The sequence below is a fragment of the Melospiza melodia genome, chromosome 6 (assembly GCF_035770615.1).
Source record: "Melospiza melodia melodia isolate bMelMel2 chromosome 6, bMelMel2.pri, whole genome shotgun sequence".
Taxonomy (NCBI): domain Eukaryota; kingdom Metazoa; phylum Chordata; class Aves; order Passeriformes; family Passerellidae; genus Melospiza; species Melospiza melodia.
In genome coordinates, this window is record NC_086199.1 from 47,275,240 (window position 1) to 47,287,414 (window position 12,175).

Sequence of the window (12,175 nt, forward strand, 5' to 3'; positions counted from 1 at the left end):
TGTCACCATCAACGGGGGGTACCCTGCCCGGTTTTTAACATCACAAACTGTGCCGGGCTCATATTCACATTTGGTAAGAGAGGAGAGCTCGGTGTGCTTAAGGAAAGCCAGCCCTGCTACAAGCCAGGATAAATCAGGGTTTCCATCATCCACAGTGTCTGAAGCAAATACGTTGGGACAGATGCCTTGGCCAGCCTTCCTGATCTGTGCAGGCAGCAGCACAGGTTACAGAGGCAGGACATGCATCAGGGCTGTCAGCTTTCAGCCAGCCACCAATCCTGGGGAAATCCTCTGTCCTGCACTTTCAGCTGTCCATAGGTGCATCCCTCTCACAGGGGAGTGGGACTGTAGCAGGACTTCAAGGACGAGTCTGAGAGTTTTGCTTTAATTAATTATTTGCCATGAGCTTATAGCAAAAAAGCCCTGTTGTAGAAAAGTTTTGCCTAAACTATTTCTGTCATTTATGGAAAAGCTGTGTTTCAGGAAACCTTCTAGAATTAAAGTTTTGTTTTTCTCAAACTACCACACATGCAAATGTAGTTCAGTACTTGCATGGCACTCATTTAGGTTAGCTGGAAAAGACAGGAGATTAGATAAATGTAATGGAAACTATTGGCCCATGTAAGTTCTCCTGCCTGACCTGAGCAAAATGAGACACCGGGTATCTCTTACGAGAAGAAAACCAGAGATAGGGAGAGAAATCAGAACCTGGAGAAAAAGAAACATGACAGCTGTAATCTGTTACTATTGCAACCTGATTATAGGATTCATTGACAAGGTGGGGGACCCTTTCTTTTGGCATTAAAGTCTACACCTTGCTTCATGTAACCACAAGAAAAACATCTCCAGGCATCAACCTTTAAAAGAGATTCTTTCTTCAACCTTCTTTAAAGAGAAAACATACAGCATGACTATGAACAAAATAAGCTACACCCCTGCTTCATCATAATTTTAAATGTTGGTACATGCAGACCTGAGTTAGTAAAGAAAACCAGCACTCACAGTACACATGTACAACCACAGGGGATTAGCCTTAATTGTACTTACAGGTGAAAAGTAAACACATACCTTAATTCTCTTCCAAAGTTAATGTTTTATAAGCAAACTACCTTCCAAACCACATGAATCCACTTCTCACCAGTCAAATCCCCTCTCAGCTTCCATGGGAGCTCGCAGTCACAGCTTGGTGTTTGAGCATGGCAGAAACCTGTTATTGTGGAGAACAAAATATCTGCGGGAGGAATTACACCCTGAGTTAGGGAGAGCAGGAGGAGCTGGGTGCCTGTCATATGAGGGTTATTAAGGGGAGCTGGCAGGCTCTGAGTAAGAGTGACCCTTGGCTTTGTCCCTGCACTCACCTGATGAACTCTTTCAAACAGAACTGTGTTCTCTGCAAGGCCCTGTGTGACAGAGGAAGAGGGTGAGATGGCAACTGAAGAAGAGAGGAACAGGCAATAGTGTAATGGGGCAAAAATGCTGAAGGAAAGTAGAAATACAGAGAAGAAAAAGTAGAAATACAGATAAACTCTTACAAGGTTACTGCTGAACCGGGGGTATTTAATAAAATAATAACCTCCATCCAGGCTCTTGCAACAAGTTAGCTAAAAACACCTCCCCTACCAGTTAGGTATGAAAGTGTCCCATCTATTTTTATCCTGGGATTTTCAGACTAAAATGACAAATTCTCCCCTGAGATAGTATTCACAACAACCAGGAAAGAGTGCTAATGTTGACCTAAATAAATAAAGCTGCTCCTGTGTAAGAATTCCTGCAAGGATCCTTTAAAACAAGATACTTTGAAAACATTTGCTGCAAAACGCATATGAAACCCTGGGGGACAAACAGCCTGCCAGACACTATGGTCTCACTATCCCAGTTTCCAAACTAGGCTGAGAGCTTTACAATTGCACTCCAAGAGAACAGGGGTGTTAGAGCAAGGCTTCTGATGCCAAAGCACAGGGTCCTGGTATTCCTTCCAGTTAGGGCACAAATAAATTTTCAAAGAAAAAAGTGTTATTTTTGTGGAGTTGTACACATGTTTTTGAGCCAAGGTGCACATGAAGTTTAACTATGCCTCATGACAATTTGCATGATGCTTTCTGTCTCAGGTGGTGCTGTCTCAATTTTTTGATAGGATCATTCATTACTGCTAAAGCGTGCAGTTACACTCAAACCAAACAGATCTCTCCAGATCCATTCTTTGTACAGATGAATTAGGTGTGTCATCCTTATTCAATCTGAAGCTGTAGAGCTGAGATCTGTTTCCAAAACCAAGCTTCACAAAGGCAGGGGCAAGTCTAGATGAAAATTTTGTTTAGGAGGTTTGTTTGGGATTTTGTGGCAAACTCACCAAATGCAGCAGTGTTAGAAGTTGTTGGTAAAAATATTATTGCTACTCCTACTTTGTATCTGCACCAGTTTTCTCATCTCTTCATGTCTTCAAACATGTCTTTTCCTTTGCAGCCCAGATCCTGCTGCAGCATCCCTTCCTCTGCTCTGCCTGATAACCTGTTAAAAAGGGGGGCTATAAGGAAAATCTCCACTGTGCAGCAATTAGCAAATCTCTGTTCCAGCAGAGATTAAAAAACCCTGACTTTTTTCCCCAAGACCTGAGCAGTTTACCCACAATAATAATGCCAGTCAAGATCTGGCAGTCCCAACACTTTTTTCTAAGAAATTTATAATGACTATTCTCTTGTGCCTGCTGAGTGTATTACTTTGACACTGGGAAAAGATCCATGCAAAGATATTTGCATCATAATATCGAGGATATGCCATATCATTCAAGACCTGAAACTAGAATGGCCAGAAGGGGCCATTATTTTCCCTTAGTGCCCCTTGTAGTGCCACCCATTTACCTTGAAGATGTTTCGCATGGGCTGTAGGAGTCAGAGCCTTTCCTAACTGCAGTGCACATGTGGAGACTTGGGATGCAGCGATGTCATCATGAATTAATCCACTTCGGCCAAAAAAGGCCTTTTTGCCTTTCACACCTCCACTGGAATTGAACCAGATACAACCTGTACATTTTCTCTTCCACTTTCTTCTCTGATGTGCTCTCCTGCTCTAACTACTCCTCATAGGAGCTGAAGTAACCTTTATTTGTGACTTGGGGAACTTTATTGAATATACATAGAAGCGTTCCTAATGCTGAACAGCACACAGATTGCATGATTACTTTTAGTGTCTCTTATTGAAATGAAAATATTTTAATAACTGGAAAGATTCTTCAGTGAACCATCCTGGATCTATGCAATTTATAGCATATTTAAATATTTTTACATTGTACCCGAGATTGAATTCCAATATTTCTCTTTTGTCTCTCTGTGCATTTTAATACACTTCTGGGAACACTTACCTTTTATGACTAAACCAATATTTTCTAAGGTAGAGTGGTGATTTCAGCTTAAGTGCAACCATATGTGTCTTAAGGCACAGGCTTTTGGTTCTAAATAACTGGTTAATGTTAAGCATCTCTCACCATGAAAATGTCACAAACTACCATATACCAGCTTTCTCAAAGAAACCAAGATAAAACACAGAAGAGCAGAGCTTCTATAGTTAAGGATAAATACTTTGAGGCACGACTAAAAATTGAAACTTTTTTTTTCAATTAAAGTGGTATAACTACAGCGTTATCAAGTCTGCTTGATTTTGTGAGCCTGTCTCTCTTGGTATGAATTAGATAACATCCCATTTTAGTTTACCAATCTGATAACTGGTGGGTAACAACATCACTGAACATAATTGCACAAAACTATGCATATAACTTATTCTTGAATCTGTACATCATATATCCCTCATCAGTAGCTGCATCACATCTGATTATTTTGTTTCGCTGCAAATCTGTCAGAAACCTGAATAAGCCTTTCCAGCTTTGAGGGACATTTTTGTGTCCATTTTCCAAAAAGACAAACTGAGGCAGAGAGCATTTGAGCTGCCAGTAAATGACTCTGATAGTGCAGCTTGGTCCCTGAGCAGTTTACCCACAATAATAATGCCGGTCAAGATCTGGCAGTCCCAACACTTTTTTCTAAGAAATTTATAATGACTCTTCTCCTGTGCCTGCTGAGTGTATTACTTTGACACTGGGAAAAGATCCATGCAAAGATATTTGTATCATAATATCAAGGATATGCCATATCATTCACAGCAAAACACTGGCAAGGAGGAATTATAAATATGGGGGTAAAATTACTTGAGTTTTCTGAAGTGTGCATAAATTAGAAGAAAACGTAGAGGACTTGGGCAAACAGTGAGAAATAGGAATCAGATTTTCCATCTCCTATGCCTTCTCAGGCTCTATCCTAAATGTTAAGAGTCACCTGTGGGTCACAACATATTTCTTGTGCATTTACTGCATGGTCTGCACCTCGAGGTAGTGCATTTGGAAGTTTTGTGGAAGAACTGTGAAGTCATAGAACAGAATCCTGGAATTGTTTGGGTTGAGAAAGACCTTTAGGGTCACTGAGTCCAGCACTGCCAAGCCCACCACTAAACCATGTCCCCAAGTGTGCCATCTTTTAAACACCTCCAAGGCTGCTAACAAAACCACCTCACTGGCCAGCCTGTTCCAATCCATGAACAAAGCTTTCCGTGAAAAAGTTTTTCCTAAAATCCAATCTAAACCTCCTCTGGCCTGGAATTTAACACATTATTTGATGCATGGCCTCACCAGTGCCAGGTGCAGGGGACAATCAGCTCCTGCTCCCACCCTGTTTCTGACACAGGCCAGGATGCCATTGGTCTTTGTGCCCACCTGGGTACAGCTGGCTCATGCTCAGCTGCTCCTGGCCAGCACCCCCAGCTCCTTTGCCACTCTGCCCCCAGCCTGCAGCACTGCAATGGGTTCTTGTGATCCAGGGACAAGACTTGGCCACACTGAGCACTCCACTGACCTGGACCCATGGATCCAGCCTGTCCAGGTCCCTCTGCAGAGCCTTCAACAGTCCCACCCAACTTAGGATTGGCTGCAAACTCACTGAGGATGCCCTTGATCCCCTGTCCGGATCATTGATAAGGACATTAAATAAAGACATGAAGCAGAACTGGCCCTGGGGAAGCTGACCTGTGCGCAGTTGCCAGCTGGGTGTAACTTCACTCACCACTCACCATTTGTCACGTGTAACTTCACTCACCATCCCTCCCTGGGCTCAGCTGCCCACTCAGCCTTTACCAAGCCCAGAATAAACCTATGCAGGCCATGAGCAGGCAGCTCCTCCAGGTGTCACGCACTTTGCTGAGGTCCAGCTGAACAATACCTGCAGCTTTTCCCTAATCCACTGAATGGGTCACCTTGTCACACAGGCATGGCCTGGGAGGTCATGGACACAGGAGCTGGCAGTGCTCCTCACCCTCTGCCTTCCTTCCATCTGTGGCTGGGGGTCCTCCTGAGCCCTGCCCTGCCCCAGAGCCATTTGGGCACAGGGCTCACCCTGCAGAGCCTGGGGGGCACAGGGCTCATCCCCAGAGCCATTTGGGCACAGGCCTCACCCTGCAGAGCCATTTGGGCACAGGGCTCACCCTGCAGAGCCTGGGGGACACAGGGTTCATCCCCAGAGCCATTTGGGCACAGGGCTCACCTTGCAGAGCCAGGGGGCACAGGGCTTGCCCTGCAGAGCCATTTGGGCACAGGGCTCACCCTGCTGTGCCATATGGGCACCGGGCTCACCCCCAGAGCCATTTGGGCACAGGGCTCGCCCTGCAGAGCTAGGGGGGCACAGGGCTCATCCTGCAGAGCCAGGGGGGCACAGGGCTCACCCCCAGAGCCATTTGGGCACAGGGCTCACCCTGCAGAGCCTGGAGCCAGGTGCTGCTGTGCTGGGTGGCACTGGCAGGCAGCCTCACCTGCAGAGCCCTGCAGTGCTGGGGGCCCTCCCTGGCACAGCAGGCACCCTGTGCTGTGCCACCAGGCTGCTCCCTCTAGTCAGGCTCTTTAGCAATCAGCACAGGGTCACAGCACAGGCTTGAAGAGCACATCATGCATGCCAACATTTTCTGATTTCTTATAGGTGAATCATTTTTGGGCAGCCTGCCCTCTGTGAGGAGGAGAAGGCAACCCCGATACCAGCAGGGAAGGAAGATGGGCAGATTCAGATAAGTACAATAAATGTCACTCCAGATTATCTGTTGGGATAACAAGATGTCTATCATTATTAATAATCTGTGTAAGTGCAGTTATGTGAGACCAAAATGAAACCTGGCCTAAGGTTTCCCTGGCTTTCAGTGGGTTTGATTCCCAGTTCCTATGAAGTTGCTGTCTCATAATCTCATAATTATATTTTTGTTGTATTTCTCATAAGTCTTTTGACATTCCTTGCTCAGGAGTAATCCCCACTAAACCTGAATCATGTGGCAATACTTGAAGGAAAACAATTGTGACTAAAATCTAGGAGATAAAGCATATGGTGGAAAACAAATGATTAATTGCAAGTAAGTAGATAAGAAGTAAGTAATGGAATAATACTACCTCTCAATTACTTAATTAGGAGAATATAAATCACTGTATCTAAACATGACACCCTCCTGTATTACCAAGTCTCTCTAAAAAAACCTATATTTTGGTTATTGGTCTAAAGAGCATTCTTGGAGATTAGAGCAACACAACCCAAAACAACAGCAAGATGAAAAGATTAAAAAAATTATATAATTAAATAACATAAAGAGCTTTGAATACTTTTAGATAAAAGTAAAATTTACATGCACTTGTGTGTTTCTTACATGCAGACCAAGACTGACTATAAACCAGAGTAGAAATATGGCAGTTTAGAGGATAAAAATGAGACTTTAGAGAATGACTGAGAGCAATGACATGATGTAGGTTGAAATGAGCTCTCAGAAGCCTTTCCTTAGAGGAGCACCAAGGCACCACTGCCAGCACGGGTGCTGCAGTGAAACCAAGTTATTTGTGTGAGATAGGGTAAAAACCAGTCTATTTTTGTGTGAGATGGGGTAAAAAACGGTCAGGAGGACTCTGTCTCTGCCATTCTCTCCTACAGATGTGACCCTTTAACGTGCAAAGCTCTTGGTTTGCAGGGATGACATTATGACAGCAAGATCTGAAATTCTCTGTGTTTATCCCCAGTCTTATCAAAAGCAAAGCACCATCAAAAACTGAAATTGAAAAAATAATTCTAACCCATTGTCATTATTTCCCACCCATAAATTATGGCTAGATTGGTAGCCATAATCTATTATAATAATAATTATAAAGATTCTTACTTCACCACTCTCCCATATGATACACACTTCAAGGGCCAGCTGCTAAATGGAAAGGTGACCACTGTCACTACAAAGTGAGAGTGCTTCTCCTAATAAACCTAGGGCAGTTCAGGGTGTAAAAACCACTGTAGCTCTGCAGTCTCAGACTCCTTTACCTTCCCCTCCTACCCATGCATGTCTGTAGAGGACACAGGCAGTGGTGAGTTAGGCATGCAGTGTGAGGAAAACTCTAAACCCAATTGGCTTCCTAGCTCCCCACACCTTCCTGGACAAGCAACCTGGTCCCTCCTCTAGAAGGTGTCAAAGTGAGCTCCTCACCTCCTGTACTTACCAAGTCTCTCTAAAAAATATATATTTTGGTTATTGGTCTAAAGAGCATTCTTCGAGATTAGAGCAATACAAGCCAAAACAACAGCAAGATGAAAAGATTAAAAAAATATATAGTTAAATAACAAAGAGCTTGGAATGTAATTGGAAAAGTGCAGCCTGGATTCTTAGTTGCTTAAATTGATGCAGCACCACAGCTTCGTGGAGCTCATCCACCTTGCAGAAACCATCCTGTAACCTTGCATCTGTCTGATGTGTGTCTTGGAGCTCTAAAAGAAACAAAAACTGTTCAAATCAGCCCAGTATGGCTTGATTACTCAATGGAGCTACAGGGGAGTCAGTGCTCAGAGGGAGCAGGTTCGTGCAGGTGTGGGTTGGTGCAGGTTGTGTAAGAGCCCAGGTGATCTCCGTGTGCTCTCTGCAGATGGGCTGAGCTGTGCTGCCTGCAGTGAGAGCCTGCAGGTCCTGCAGGGAAGTTTGCAGGCTCCCACATGCACAGCCCGAGGGAGCAGAGCCCTTGGAGCCCAGTCAAGGCCGTGATTCAGAGGCACAGCAGCACAGGCAGGCTGAGCAGCTGCTGTACGGGGACTTGCTGGGTGGGCTTGGGTTGATTAAGCTGATTGGAGAAAGGAATCAAAGATCCAGGATTGAGAAGAGAACAAAAATGCAAGTCAAAATTCAGCATCCATTAGCTTGATGTGTAATCTTTATGGCAGTTTACATGAGAACAAAGTGGGAAACATCTATTTTCATGTTGTGGAGGGATGCTGAGCTGAAGATGAGACAGTTCACAAAACATGGTTTGGCTTTTTAGTCTTAATCCACCTCCTGTTACACACTCCTCTGCTCAAAACACCCCACATCTTCATAACATTGCTTGCATGCAGGGTAATATTGTTTTGTTACAGGACTGGGATCAGGGAGGAAATTGGTTTCTGATGCTTGGAATGGCTTTGTAAATGAATGATGAATGAAGATGCAGGCAAACTGGGAGATATAGGGAAGAAATTGATAAATAGAAGAGAATGCTGAAGGAAAAAACCCCAAGAGTATCTAAATTACTTACACAAAAGGCACTAGTAATTTGTGTGCTTGTTAGTAGGTATCAATGGCATCTCTCTCCCTGCTGCACCAAAACATGCTTTATATGCACAAATAAAGGAAACTGCCAGCCACTCCAGCCTCTCTGTTAGTTTTAGAGAACCCCCACATTTTAATTTCCAAGCTTAAAAGCAAATAAGAAATCTGGAGCTCTAGAACTCACTGCTGTTTCCTTTCAGAGCAATTCTGCATGTTTGACATCCCATCTATTGTTGATATCAGGCAAACAGAGGCTGGACAACATGGAGTGGGCTGCAGTGCTGAGACAGGGAGTGAATACCTATGAGCCTCGGTGATTCATCCTTCCAAGGAGCTCTTGCTTTAATCACAGAGGGCTGCCAGATGAGGAAAACCATCAGGATTTATGACTTTGGGGCAGAGTGACAGCTGTCCTAAGCGTTTCAACCCAAAACCACAAATCAAGACTTTTATTAGGAAGTGACGGCGAAGGGCTGAGCAACCAAACATCCTCCAGGACAGAGCTGCCATGTGAAAGAGCAACCCTGCTTGACCCATGGAAAAAAATCAATCTGAAATCAAAGCTTTTCAGTGGCTGAAGGATCCACCTGTAGGATTCCCTGTAGCTAAGGTAATCTGGCCTTTCTGGATGTTGGTCTGCCTGTCTTGTCACAGAAAAGAAGAAGTTCAGTGCTAGGACCCTGTAAGCAGCAATTAACCATGGAGCCTCACTCAGCCCTGCCAGCATCCCTCCATGGCCACTGCCCTTCATTGCTCCACTTTCAGAGACCTTTTCGCCCCCAGTCTGCTGCTTTAGGTGGTGTCCAGTGTCTGTATCATGGTTTACATGAGACTGATGCTCCCTTCACAGCTGCACTTCTCCCCTGCCACAATCAGCTGTGTCCTGTCAGCAAGCAGCCATCCCTACAGGCCATGAAAAAATGAAAGTTTACCTCAAAACTTGTGGCTGGATTGTATAGCTGGAAATGAAGAAACCTGGACTCTACTGTGCAGGTGAATAAATTTGTTTTAGTTAGTTCCTCCATCTCTGAAATGGAAAAGCTGCCTTTGTGGAGGGATATTTCCCAAAAATGGATTTAAGTCTCAGTCAGGAGGAGACATAAAAGTACCAAGTGCTAATATGGGCAGCAGCTGTAGCCTGATTACACCCAAAAATGAAGAGAATGAACTGAAGGAGGGACATAGCAAATTCCTTCGTATCTCTTACTGCACAAGCATCTCTCTAAACCAAGAAATGCATTTTATTTTAGCAGAGGGACCTGCCCTGGATAGAGCAGGGAGGTACAGGGGAGCCTTATGTAGAGCCTTCTCCCAGACTGACCTGCTGCAGTGAAGGTGATACCTGATTTCTAGCCTCAGAGAAATTCCCACAGGAATTATGTCCTTTTCCCAGGCCTACTTTAATCCCTTAGAGCTGGAAGACTTTCCAGCTTGCAAGCACCCAAAGATCAAGGTGTTTCAGCCCATACCTGCCAGGAGGACTGAGCCATGTTGTTGCTGAGGGGGCCATCAGAGCTCCATCAGCTCTACCCACCACATAACCAAGATCAAGTGTTATTCCTGAGGATGTGAATTTTCCATCATTGATGGGAGAGATGAGAACTATCTTCAAGTCATTGCAGTTATCAAGGAAAAAACACTAAAAATATTTTGACACCTATAGAATAGAATGGTATCAAACAACTTCAAAATGAAAAGAAAGTAAAAATAACAAGTTGGCAGCACATTTGAAATTCCTGTAATAATGTGAAACATTATTCTACCACTTCTTTGAAAAAGGATTTTCTCTGCAGTTGCCTCTACATGTGCAAGGCAACTGTTTACATGACTAGTTCCTCAAGTCCACGCATTTTCAGCTGAAAGATCAGAAAAAAATGGACAGGTTTGAGATTGTCATCTCAGCTGGGACTTCTGATCACAGGGGATTCTTAGTAACAACAATCTTTCATGGGATAAGATGACAGAGTGTTTGAAAGAGACAAAAAGGTGATGTTGTCAAGGTATTTCTGGTGACTTGAGGAGAGTTTTGCAAAGATACAACAAATATTGATGTTGCTGTGATCTGTGATGCTCCAAACCATCTACCTGCTTAGCACTTCTGAGCTGCAGGAAATTTGAATTGTGACTGTTTTGCTCTGTCCAAAAGGGGATGAATAAGCAGGCTTGGAAAACAACAGATTCCAAGATCTGCCATTAGAGGATTTCTAACGTCTTAAAGACCTGGAAGCCAACAATTTATTTTAAATTTTGTTTTTTTTCTGGCGGGGGTGGTTGGTTAGTATTTCAGTAACATGCCTGCGATGTTTTGCTTTACTCCTTAACCTCCACCATGGTACAGCACAGCCAGGTATTGAAACACATACTATCTCAGGCAGGCATGAGGAGTGCTGCATCTACAGTGGGAAAAATGCAGCAGTGGCACACACACCCAGAGCCAAATGCACACTTGTTACTGTCCAATGGCACACAAACCACCCAGACTCACTTGTTATTTCTATTTACTCTTCTGTGGAGGATTTTTTCCCAGAGCTCATAAGCTGCTCCCTTCCATCAAGCTTGCACTGGAGAATGGACCTTCAGTGAGTTTCTTTCCAGCTCCCCTCCCATCCCAGGTGATACTGGGCAAACACTGGCTTTTAACCCCTAAGGAATTGAACTTGACCTTTGCAACCACTGCAAATACCTTCCTAAATAAATGCTCGAGTAACAAGGGAGGACAAAATGAGGAAGGACTCAGGAGAAAAATAACACATGCAGAACTCAGTTGACCTGTTTGGTCCCTGCATCCTCAGACAAAGGTGGTTGGGAGGTTCTGTGATGGATGGATAGCACGTCATTCTCAGGGCTCTGTCTCTAGCTGGCAGCACAGAAAGGGACCCTTAAAATTACAGCAGCTGTAACCCTGCTGTGATCCATCAGGAGAGAGAACAGACACCCACCCTCCCTTGGCCAGCACACGAACCCAAATGGCAAGCATAACTCACAATGATTCTGTTTGTGCAAATCTCCCTGGCCATGAATGCCCAGCCTTGGGAATACACTACATCCTTACACCTGAGAATGACTGATTTCGTAAAACATCTTGGACATGAGATCACTGTGGTTCCAACCTCCATTTGTAGGCATTAAAGTACTATTTTAACCCAATTAATCTTTTTTTTTTTGCCTTTTGATTGTCACCCATCACATGGTGTGCAGAGTAGAAATTGGTTTTATCTGCCTTTGTTTGGATCTCAGCAGCCTTAATTTTTAATTGAAAGCCGTGCTCTTACACCAAAAAACAGATTAAACTGATTTGAATTTCAGTTCTTTGACTGGGCTTTGAGAACTTTACATGAGTTTAGACTAAAATAATAATAAAAAATAGATCTATGCAATGTACTCACCCTTCAGAATGTTTGGGGAGTTTTTCAGATTTTCCCAGCTTTTCACCCTGCAGCTCTTGGTTACTTGGTCTGCTTCCCATGCTGCTTATTCTGGCTTAATGCAGACTAATTTCTACCAGAATAAATAGCATTTCTCAGTTGGTACAAGGGCATGTGACTTC